The sequence below is a fragment of the Nanorana parkeri genome, unplaced genomic scaffold (assembly GCF_000935625.1).
Source record: "Nanorana parkeri isolate BGI_ZX_2015 unplaced genomic scaffold, ASM93562v1 scaffold873, whole genome shotgun sequence".
NCBI lineage: Eukaryota > Metazoa > Chordata > Amphibia > Anura > Dicroglossidae > Nanorana > Nanorana parkeri.
This window is the reverse complement of record NW_017307141.1, coordinates 73,117-84,500: the sequence shown is the minus strand read 5'-3', so window position 1 is coordinate 84,500 and position 11,384 is coordinate 73,117. Positions and strand designations below refer to the sequence as shown.

At 38.0% G+C, this 11,384-nt stretch overlaps 1 protein-coding gene across 1 annotated transcript in view; it reads right to left on the bottom strand.

Moving 5' to 3' along the window:
• ZNF521 (zinc finger protein 521) overlaps positions 1 to 11,384 on the bottom strand; it is a 286,555-nt gene that overhangs the window by 249,655 nt on the left and 25,516 nt on the right. Inside the window, exon 2 of the mRNA XM_018565685.1 lies at positions 3,331 to 3,510. The gene's annotated coding sequence lies outside the window, so the exon portion shown is untranslated. The remainder of the gene's footprint in view (positions 1 to 3,330; positions 3,511 to 11,384) is intronic.

Genomic DNA, 11,384 nt, shown 5'->3' with positions numbered 1-11,384 from the left:
CATATATATTTCTGGTTGCTACTACCTTCCAAGTCTCAGGATTCCAGCATATTTTTGTCAGTGTTGGGCATTTTACACATCTCAGATAGCATAACAGTAACTGGACAACCCCTTTGTAGTAATTTTGGTGCACCAGACTATTTTGGTTATGCCGGATTGTTATGGCAGTATCCCCACACAATTCCGTCTTGGCAGTTTAGGAATATACACACAGATACACTGAGTTTTCATTGCTTCCTTAACTTGGAGCATGCGTTTAGACTTTAGACCATGCAGTTCAATGTAATATTTCAGTAATATTTGCATTTCAGGTTCATTTATGCTTCCTCACCTTCCTTAGATTTTGAAAGAACTGGTACTTGGTTTACTGGCTGTTCACCATCCGGTGCCATGATAAGTAGCTGATGGGACCAGCATTAAAATAAAAAAACTGTTGGGTTTGTCCCCCATGGGCAAAGCACAGGTTCACTTTAACATGTGTCCCAACTTACAGTGTTGTGATGCATAAAATCGTCAAATGATGGAGGTAATCTGTTTTATAGGCATTATTCCTTTTTGGAAAACAGCCAACAAATGTATAAGGCTATTGTGCCTAACCTGTGAATCTTTGGCACTTATTGTGTGGCCCTAGTCTGTGTTTAGCTTATCTAGGAGCTTATTTAAGCCAGTGAAGGAAATATTCTTCAGATTGCACTCTGCTAGTTAAATGTATCTTTTACACAATAAAACATTCCTTTGTGCTGTTCATTCCTTTTCTTTTTTTGTTTTTTTTTTCCCTCTGATCTTTTGTAATGCATCTTGCTGTAGCAAATAATTTTTAAGGTGACTGTAGGAAACACTGATTTTTTTAATAGCAATGATCGTGTAACATGTCTCCAGTCTATAATTATCTTCTGATGCACATGCCAAGTCTCCAACTACTCCTATAGCATGTTTACAGTCTCCGGCCATCTCTTGTAGCATGCAGGTAGTCTTTTTACATCTCCTGTCGCATGTCTGCAGTCTATGACAGTTTTTCTGTGGCATTCATTTATTGTGGCCACTGGTATAAGGAATGTATGGAATCTTTGGGAGCTTTTTGATTATTGAATATGAAGTCAAGCAGGATGTTACTCCATAACACTTCTAGAGGGGGAAAGAAAAAAAAAAAGCTCTGACGTATGCTGTTTATCCTGCCCTAGTAGCCTCAATGCTCAGCATAGTCAGATTTGTCTGATGAAAGAACGCCAAGCAGACAGATGTAATTCAGGGGCAGACGATAAGTTAATTTTTTTTTTCCTGTATGTAGAACTATTTTGTTATACAAGGCTGTTAGGACGTCTTACACAGAGGAATGCAAACTCATTTTGCTATAATTAGGGATCATGAGGATGTAAAATGCAGTTCAGCAGATTCTGATTGGCTGCATTAAAGTAGTAAATTGATGAAAAATGTTTGTCTCTATCTGATCACACAGATTCAAGCTGCTGATCCTCAGGTTTAGGCATTAAAGTAATGGTGCAAGGTTGTACATTGTTTTTGCATTAAAGTAGTGTAGGTGACAGTTCAGAGGGTGTGTTTGACCTGACTCAGATGCAGCATGTCCTAGTTGAGTTTAAAATGCAGGGAAAGCAGGTCAAAAGCAGCCTTTTGCTTTCAGGCGCATGATTTTTGAGCAGCGCTGCATTCAAATGAAAAAGGCTGCATTTGACAAGAACACCCATCTACATGTGTTCTTGTCAGATTAAAAAAACAAAAAACTTTTTAACAGCTACACAAATAACTATGTGCATAGCATTTTCTTGTATTGTATAATACTATATAAAAAACACAAATGCATTGATTGAAACATTTTAAGTGCATGTTGATCAGGAAAGGTATTATATGCATACAGTACATTTCAGCTTTACGTTAATCAAACATCAAATGGCGGTCAGGTGTTGCAGAGTGCACCAATAAAGGTCTTTCCTTTAACATTAGATTTGGATAAGTCATTACTGCACTGCTCTTGCTGGAGAGGAATCTGTACCTGAGAACCTTCAATGCAAGGATCTCCTAGCTTTATTCATTTTGGGGATCTGGGCTTCCCTCAACTCTCCTGATGCTCCTTGAATATTTCTCCACCAGTCATGAGATCATTAATCATTAGGGATAGCTCTGTCATGACCAAATAAAGCCTTGCCTCAACCAAGATGATAGCTTGTACACAAGGCAGTATGAAAAAGATATGGCAATCCAGCAATAGGTAAAGTGTCAGGTGCCTCTAGGCCATACTGGTAAATATGTATTAGTCCTCTGCTTGCATTTTCTTGGGCACAGCTTCCACAGATCAGGCCCTTTTAAGAAAAAACAAATCTTTGACTTTGGTTTTTTGGGGGTGTGATGATGCTTACCCATGACAACTTTAGAGCATACGAATATATAAGACCATATTTGTGAATTTGTATACGGCATAGTTTGATAACAGAAGCCTTACCCTCGTTTTAGTCACAGATTTGAACTTCATTATCACTTAATATATCATTTATTTTTTTACACCTTAATGATTTAGTGGGTCAAATATCCATTATAAGCAACCCAGTGAGACGGTGTCCTTTCATTGAGATGCATGTGATCTTTAGCATTTGCACCCCATTTAGTATATGCAGAGTCTTTTACCAATCTATTAACATATGTAAATCTGCACAAATTAAAAGTACTCCTTCAAAGAATATACAACAGAACCTGGAATGGCTCCAGAAATAGCAGTTCCAGAGAAACAGCACTGAAAAGTTTTCAGACAATTATCAATATATGCAAGCTAAAGTGCAGCTCTCACTCATGTACAATTACAATTTCGATACAGAGCAGGGAAGTATGCCTACGGGGCACAGAACCTGAAACTGTATTATTTCAAAAGCTTACAAGCACACTTGTCAATCCCACACTAGCTGGACAATGGAAAAGTAAATTATTTACAACAACCAAACACATGCCACCAGTTTTAAGTCAACAAAACTATTACAAATTCTAAGATAGTGATGGAGCTCTTACCAAGCATAATGCCAAACATAGCAAAGTGCATATTTTACAAGAGATTGGCATCTGTTGACATTTACAGTTCTTTCTGAACAACTTGTACACTGATTTATGGAAAATTTAGGTAAGCAGCAATCTAAGTGTACAATACTGTCTATTTCTCAGTATAAAAATAGCGTTAAGGTCTGTTTTTCTTTTGCCGAGTTATCAATACAACTAGAGGGGTAGAACACAATAGCCTTTAAATAAACAAAGTATTACGGCTTATGAGCAGACATTTAAGGTCAAATGAAGATGAACAGAAATTGTCAGGATGTAATAAGAGTTATTTACCTGTCAGCTGACACTGACTGATTTTATGTTCAGTGATATCACTCAGTGACTCAAACACCTGAAGGCAACTGTCACAGCTGTGAGCGGCTTCCTCCTCTAGTTCGTCCCCCTCCTCCTGCCTTTTCTTGCAATCTGGCGCTTCACCATCTTCAGACTGATCGTCTAGTTTACAGCTGGGGTCTGGAAAACAAGACAGGACCTCTGTGAACAGTGCAAATTGGTTCTGTAGAGCAAGTGGTTTGCAGACATAAAACTGACAAAACGTAAGACATAAATTATATCATTAAACAACCAGTATGGGAACCAAAAGCGGGCACATTTGTGCACAACTATAGTGATTCTTTAGACGCAAATCTAAACCCAAGCACTAAAATCTCAAAAAAGGTGGTTCAAGCTAAACTCCAGGTGGTAATAAAAGACAAATGAATGCAGCTCTGCATTAATAAATAAAAAAAATGCATTTTAATGATGTAAGTGGACCTCCTTTGACTAAAATCAAATCAGCATACAGCTCTGCATGCGGATATGAAATCATCTTACATTTATTAGCTAAACAAACATTTTTAAATTTTCCACTTCCTGATGCACTTTTGCACAAATGATGCAATAGTGCCCAAGCATTGTATCCTGGGAAGGTTACATTAGCATAGCATTGCTGGGAAATCTCATATGCATTTTCATGAGATCCTAGGGAAAGGTATTTTCCTCCCCTAGGATGAGGTGCATGGTCACATGTGCCAGAGTTCCAGGAAGTAAAGGCAGATCTAGTAACCTGCCCCTAGTTAAAATGGCTTCGGTCAGAAGCCTGGGGAAGAAAAGAAAAATAAGGTATGGAAAAAAAGAAAAAGCCTGCAATTATCTAGAAGTATCTGTTTGTAGATTGTAATTACTAAACATTTCTAAATTATTAGTATCTAAATTTGACTCGGCATTGGCCTCTTGGAATCCTCTCCACAGCAGGATTCAGGTAGGGAGAAGCCGCAGAAGGAGCCAATCAGTTTTTTTACAATGCTTTTGTGCAAACAATGGACATGCCAATAGGAGGCATCAGAGCGATGAGCACATCAGTCTGCTGCTTTTGCTTTCATTGTCCAGTCACTGTATGGGGAAGGAACAAGACTTCTAAGGCCCCCTTTCCCATGGCCGTTCCTATCAGATCCACCCGTCATTTTTTTCAGAAGGACATAAATCGGAACGTTACTATAATTTCTATAGCACTTTTAAATTTTTTAAACCTGCAGTATTAATTTAAAGAAAACATGGTGATCCTGTCATTACGGTCCTTTCTCAGGCACTTCTAGGTATGGAGTGGCAACGGTCTCACAACTGTGCTCCTTCGTTGTCACCTTCTCATGCTCTCTTGGTTGAGACTACAAGCGGCCATGTCAACACACCTTATGCAGACATGGTCACGCCATTGTTACTATCAGAAAGCTAATCAATGGCAACGATGTACAGCCGATATGGAAGTGAGTGCATGTAGACAGGAAGTGGTAGAAAGTATGAAAGTTTAGCAGAATGAAAGAACTGTGGGCAAGTGGGGCTCATTTTGTCTAGGGTGCTAAAATAACATTATACTCACCCGAACCACAATCCTGGCTGGCTCTCGGACTTGTCCCCTTCAGCCCCCCAGCGCTCTAAGGACCAGTTAGTCATCACGTCCTATACAGTGTATAGGATGCGAGGACACCGAAGGACATTCCATCGCTGAAACGGAGGAGACAGGCTTAAGTGACTGGTCTAGGAGCCAACTGGTATTGTGGTTTGTGTAAGTATATGTAATTTTAGCTCCCTAAGCAAAATGGGCACTTAGTCCCTGCAGTGCAGTGGTAGCCCCACTGCAGGGGTTAAGATTTATATACATATATACACACACATACACACATTATTACATAAATGAAAATATAAAATGTGTAAAAATCTATGTAAAAATAAATGAGTGTGTATATGTATGTGTGTTATTATATAGATATCTATCTATCTATCTATCTATCTACACACACATACATATACACACATTTATTATTACATATATTATTACACATTTTATATTTTCATTCAATACTGCTTTTTACTTTTTTTTGCATCTTAAAAATGAAAGTTGGGCAAATAAAATCTTAACCCCTGCAGTGGGCCTAAGTGCTCGTTTTGCCTAGGGAGCTAAAATAACATACTCACCCAAACCATGTATATCATTTGTTTATGACACAGAGAGGGGGGATTTATCAAAACTGGTTTAGAGAAAATATGGAGCAGCTGTTCACAGCAACCGATCAGCTTCTCTTTCTATCATTTTCAAATCCTAACTTAAAAAACTGATGAGGGAAGCGGATTGGTTTCAATGCACATCTACTCCAGATTCTGCCTGCTCCAGTTTTGATGAATTCCACCCACAATGCTTTAGAAAATGATGCTTCATCCAGTTAGGGTTCAGAGTTACTTTACACATTAATAGGTACTCCACTAGGGAAGTCATAGTAGATCACAGATTGAACAATAGTATGCAATGCCAGGCTGCGCGCAAACAAAACTAGCAGAGTACTGTATTGTAATAATTTTGCCACTTTATAGATCACTGGTTCGGCCACATCTTGAGTATATGGAAGTGAGGCGATTACGAGGGGACATGATTTTAATCTACCAAAAGGTCTAGTGGAGATGGCAACATCAGCACTGAACTTTTTACTGTAATCTCCCTAACAAAGACTAGCGACCACCACCTAAAATTGGTGGAGAAAAGATGTATCCACAAAGGGCGTAGGGGCTTCTTTTCAGTCAGAGTGGTTACATTTTGGAATTCTCTGCCACAAGCAGTGGTATCTGCAGAGAATATTAATTAAAAAATCAATTAGATACCTTCATAAAAGAGACTAACATACAGGGGTACAGGTACTGTTAAAAACTAAGACCACACAGGGACTCATATACACACATGAACGCATTACACACAAAGGTTGAACTTGATGGACCTGTGTCTTTATTCAACCTGAAATACTATGTGACTTTAAAGCTAAAATAAATTGGTTGCAGCATCCTGTGGAGTCCAAACAAATAACATATTAAAATCAGCATAAATGGCAGTGAAAATCACAAATAAACAGAAAAGCTAACCTGCACTTTATATATGGAGTGCAGCTTATTTAGCAGAGATTCCCCCCTGAAATGTTTAACACCACCAAAAACGAATCTGTTTTTTATGAATAGGATTTGATATTTAACCCCTTCATGACCACAGCTCTTTCCCCTCTCTTACAGGAGATTTGTTGGTCATCTCTACTCTAACATATTGTGCATCTCTTTAAGGGGAACATACAGAGATTTAAATTTTGAAGCAAAATTCAAATACATTTTCTGTTTTAAAACAAGAGGAAAGCCTAAAAAGAAAAAAAATTCGAATAATTGTTTTCAGAGATACTTTTAGTTAGCAGAGCCCCATATTTATACTGCAAAATTTAGCTGTCAAAAGATATCACAAGTGTGATTTTTATGTGCTATAGCATAGTAAAACCCAAAATCAAAGTTCCTTTACCTTTTAATGCTACATTGTGTAGAAAAAAAAGTATCTGTTTTCCAAAATTGTTTTCCAAAATTGTTTGCATAGCACTGTGGATTGGTGCAACAGAAATCGTAAAAAAAATTAAATAAAAAACTGCATGTGCTTGTGTAATTTATGCTTGCTCCAGCACAATTGTCTTGCAGAGCACTCAATGTGATAGTAGAGATCTGGGGATTAAGTAGTTTTTTTATTTATATAATTTTGTGTTGCTTCCCCCCCCCCACCCCCCTTTTAATGGGACGGTTGTATCAAGTTCAGAGGGGCCTGCCATTCTACCCTCTGTAGCAATGGATTTCTTAAGCTAGCCATGCACCTAAAGATTTTTTCTTACTCAGCCTGCTAAACAGCTTGGTTGGACTAATCTCCAGTGTCGAGCTATTGTAGTCTGATATATTTTGCACCTGCAACTGACTGGCTGCAGTCACTGTTCAGACTTTTTTTTTTGACTGGCTCCTTCATCTTTTAAATCAAAGTTTGTTGAGCTGGGTGGTGTTGGCAGGGCCACTTATGGCTCACAATACGGTCATCTCACAGGTATACAATTTGTTCCATGGCTGATGTAGGAAATGTAGGACAGTGATCAAATCAGCCCTGCTCCAAGATGGCCACTGGAGCTCAGAGGTAATGTCCTCAATTTTTATAACATTGTTGTACAGGAGTAGTTTATAACTGATAAGAAACCCAGGAGGTGACTAGTGGGGCATTAGTCGGTTGAGTGCTGGAGCCAAAAGCTGGCATTTCCAGCATTGCTGGCTCCAAGGACCCATCTCAGTAGCCCACAGCCACCACCATTTTTAAAACAGCACTATTATGGCAGGGAAAAACTGAAGTTGTAAAACTACCTCTGGGAAGCATAAAAATGGTGTAGCTTATTTCATCAGAGGCCTTTGCTTTCAGTAGTCTAGAATTGGCCCCTCTAGCCATGCAGCTCAATGATGAACATAAAGAGACTTTGTTATGAATCTCTGTACTATGAATTTTTAGGAACTTTATACAAGTTTGTGTGACGAGACACACAGAAACAGAGCAAAGTGTGTGTGCAGAGTGTGTGTGTGTGTGTGTGTGTGTGTGTGTATGTGTAAAATACACAAGATTAAAAAAAAAAAAAAAAAGGCACAGTGCTGAACCTGAAAAGTTATAATGGAAATGTGTAAAACCATGTTGCCAACTTCAAAACTTCAAGCCTTACTCCATTTATAAAATGGAGAACAAAACACAATCTTTTAAAACAGCAAGAGACTAAAACTGAATTAAATAAAAAGCAAACAAAATAGTATTTTTACATCTTAAAATTAGGCAGTTCATCATTTTTCAAACGGATTGGGAAAAATTACCAAAGTCGACAATGGTGCAGAACAAATTGTGTCCTAGCTTTAACTATTAGCCAAGTAGAAAACATTTGAAATGTTTTGATAAATAAGTCTGAACCACTCGTTTTTCTTTGTTTCCGTTGTCAATACAAATAAAGATTTTTTGGCAATTACTGATAAGTACAAATGAGTCAAGGTTGTATTAAACCTATAGCAGAAGAAGAGAAAAGCCAATGTGATTGATTCTCAGAAGGTCACTTTCTCCTGCTTCAACCTATTCTTTTCTCCCTTCTAAAAAGTCAATGCCCCAAATATTCATCAACTGCTTTTCTCAAAGCTACAATTAACATTAATAGGGTTTTAACTGTTGCAAATTTTTAAAAAACAAAAAAGTTCAAAGTATAAAAAAAGCAAACAAAAGTTCAAAGTATAAACGATTGAAACAACACAGATAAATATTATACCCATACTGATGCACTGCAGCTGAAAGGTGGAGGACAGATCATCGAAAAATTCTCAATCTCAATGTGTTTTTATTAGGGTATCTAGAAAGTAGCAACTGTATGACAAAAACAATGCAAAGCTTTTTCAATTAAAACCTAACTTACTTTAGACTTGGTGTAATAGTGGATAGGTTAATTTAAACTAGCATGCAATTGTTTGATCACATATACAACACTTGAGGAGACAATTATTTAAACTTGCATGGTCCAACTGCCCTCCTTTAAGTATTAAAGCCAGAAAAGGTCAGTGCCAGAGACAGGAAGCCAGCCATGGATCATCATGGGTAGGGGTTGTGCACAGTAGCAATTGGGATAGCCCAATTGCTTGTTTTCACTATTAAACTATTACAACCAATGTGAATAAATCTTTTAGTTTTGTAAATACGTTAAAATGTTGGGAACTCCGATATGAAAAACTTTCTTAATACAGTGGTACTCACTTACGTAGGACCTCCTTTGGTCCCAGGGAGCTGGTAAGTTACAGTATGTGGTGGACGTAGTAAAAATATTTTACAGCTGAAATAGCTATTAATTATACTTTCACATGCACGTTCAACCTTCATAGTTATTTCCAGGGAGTGTCCAATCTGAAAATTTCTGTCTCAGAAATGCAATAGAGAATGACAAATTAAAACAAAGATCTCTATTGCGGCACGTTAAAGCCTAAATACATGTATGAGACCTGTTAACCTCATCTAGGATTTGTAATATTGCCACATGACATAGCCAGATGCTTGATCAGCACTGCAGCTTGTTCAAGAATACACTCCCCACACTTGCTGACTGGACAATGAAGCAGTAGACACACACCAATGAGGTCATCTCTTCACTTTCTCCTCCTGTCAGCACATGTGCACTTCAGCAGAGACTGATTGGCTCTTAGTATTGGCCCTTCCCCTCCAAGCTGAGTGCTGCCCTATAAGGAATTACAAGACGCTAATACTGTCAAGTTCAGATACACATGCACACGTGTAAAAAAAATGTTTGTAATGCTCTTACCTTTGGCACAGATTGTAACTGCAGTAAACAGTTATATTCTAATCAGTGTATTGTGGTCTAAACTATTTCTACACCAACTACCTTACAGAGCCGCCACAGTTGCTCATCAGTGTAATCATTGGAAAAGGAGTTGAGTGGACACTTGTTATGGAATCGATGAAGACTCAGAGACCGAAGAGACATCAGGAGACTGGATTTGAGCAGCAAAAAAGGCCTAATTTCCTTCCTTTTGACAATATGCAGGGATAAAGTAAGACTCATTCTTCTGAGTATAGTGATCCACTTGATGTAAAAACTTTGTTACTAAGGGAGACTTGAACTTGGAGTCTGATATATGAATGATACTGTTGTCCCAGTTATTTTTACGTTTTACTTGTGGTCCCTTACTGCACTTATATTGGAAGCCGCTAGTGGATGTGCAATGCCAGCTGGGAGTAGTGTTTTCTAATACTATTTTGTAAGGTGGGGGTAGACTACACTGCTACCTGAATTTTCAGCTCTTGAATGTGGGATATTTTGAACAATTAGTTGAATTTCTTACACCTTAAATATATAAATAGTGAGTACTCTTCCCATAAAAAAAATATGCAACTTATCTTAATGACCATGAACAACATTGATGTATATTTTTTAGCTGGAAAAGGGAGTTTAGAGACCTAGGTGCTAGGATGAAGGAAAGGACCTCCACGGTAGTTTTCTCAGAGATACTGCCGGTGCCAAGAGCCACTCCGGACAGACAGCGCGAGTTGAGGGAGCTTAACAAGTGGCTCCTATATATATATATATATATATATACTTATATATATAGTTTTTTTTCCCCTCTTTAAAACAAAAATTGCAGCACATGGAGGAAATGCCTCCCCAAAAACAAAATTAGGTGACTGTATATCCTGCATAGAGAATTCCCTAGTTCATCCATAGTAATGGTGCCCACCCAATGAAAATGCAATGCTCCCAACATTGGTCAAAGTCATCTCTGCTGTACCTTTTTCAGACACATCTAAGTTTGGAGAAGAACCTTTGGGCTGTTTTTTTTCCCCCAATCACTTATTGTTCCCCTTTACATAGGGGCAGTGCTGGGATTTGGTCAACTGTTCAGTCCATTAAAATACATTCCCAATCTGAGACCTGAGACTTACAGATACCTTTATCTCTGGTTTTCTCTATTTTGTTTTCTCATATACAGCCACAAAATCCGTCACTTGACATTCGAATCCAAGCAAAATACTTTGCAATGTTTTGTTCCCTTGATTGAAAGAAGAAAAACTATATACAGCTGCCTAACAGCAGGAGGCAATAAATAATGAAGTGTTGTGAGAACCTGATTTGTCCCGAAACATTTAATGGTACACCTCCTCTAGAGCTGTACTGATGTTCCAAATGGTTAAAAGCATCTACCTTTGAAAGCAAATTCACTGTGCCTGTCAAACTTTTTTTTTTTTTTTTATGTTTCCCAATTGTGGTAGGAAAGAATTGTCACAATCAGGAAAATACCAACTTCACTGCCACACCACCAGGCCAGTTTGTGTCTCTTGCAGAAGAAAATATGTATTCAAATAATTTGCATAACATAAAAACATTGGACAAATACCTATTACTGGTGAAAGAAGATTTGGCTGACAAAGTTTAGCTGACTGCGACATGTAGATATGACCCCCCCCCCCCCCACCAAAAAAAAAAAAAACC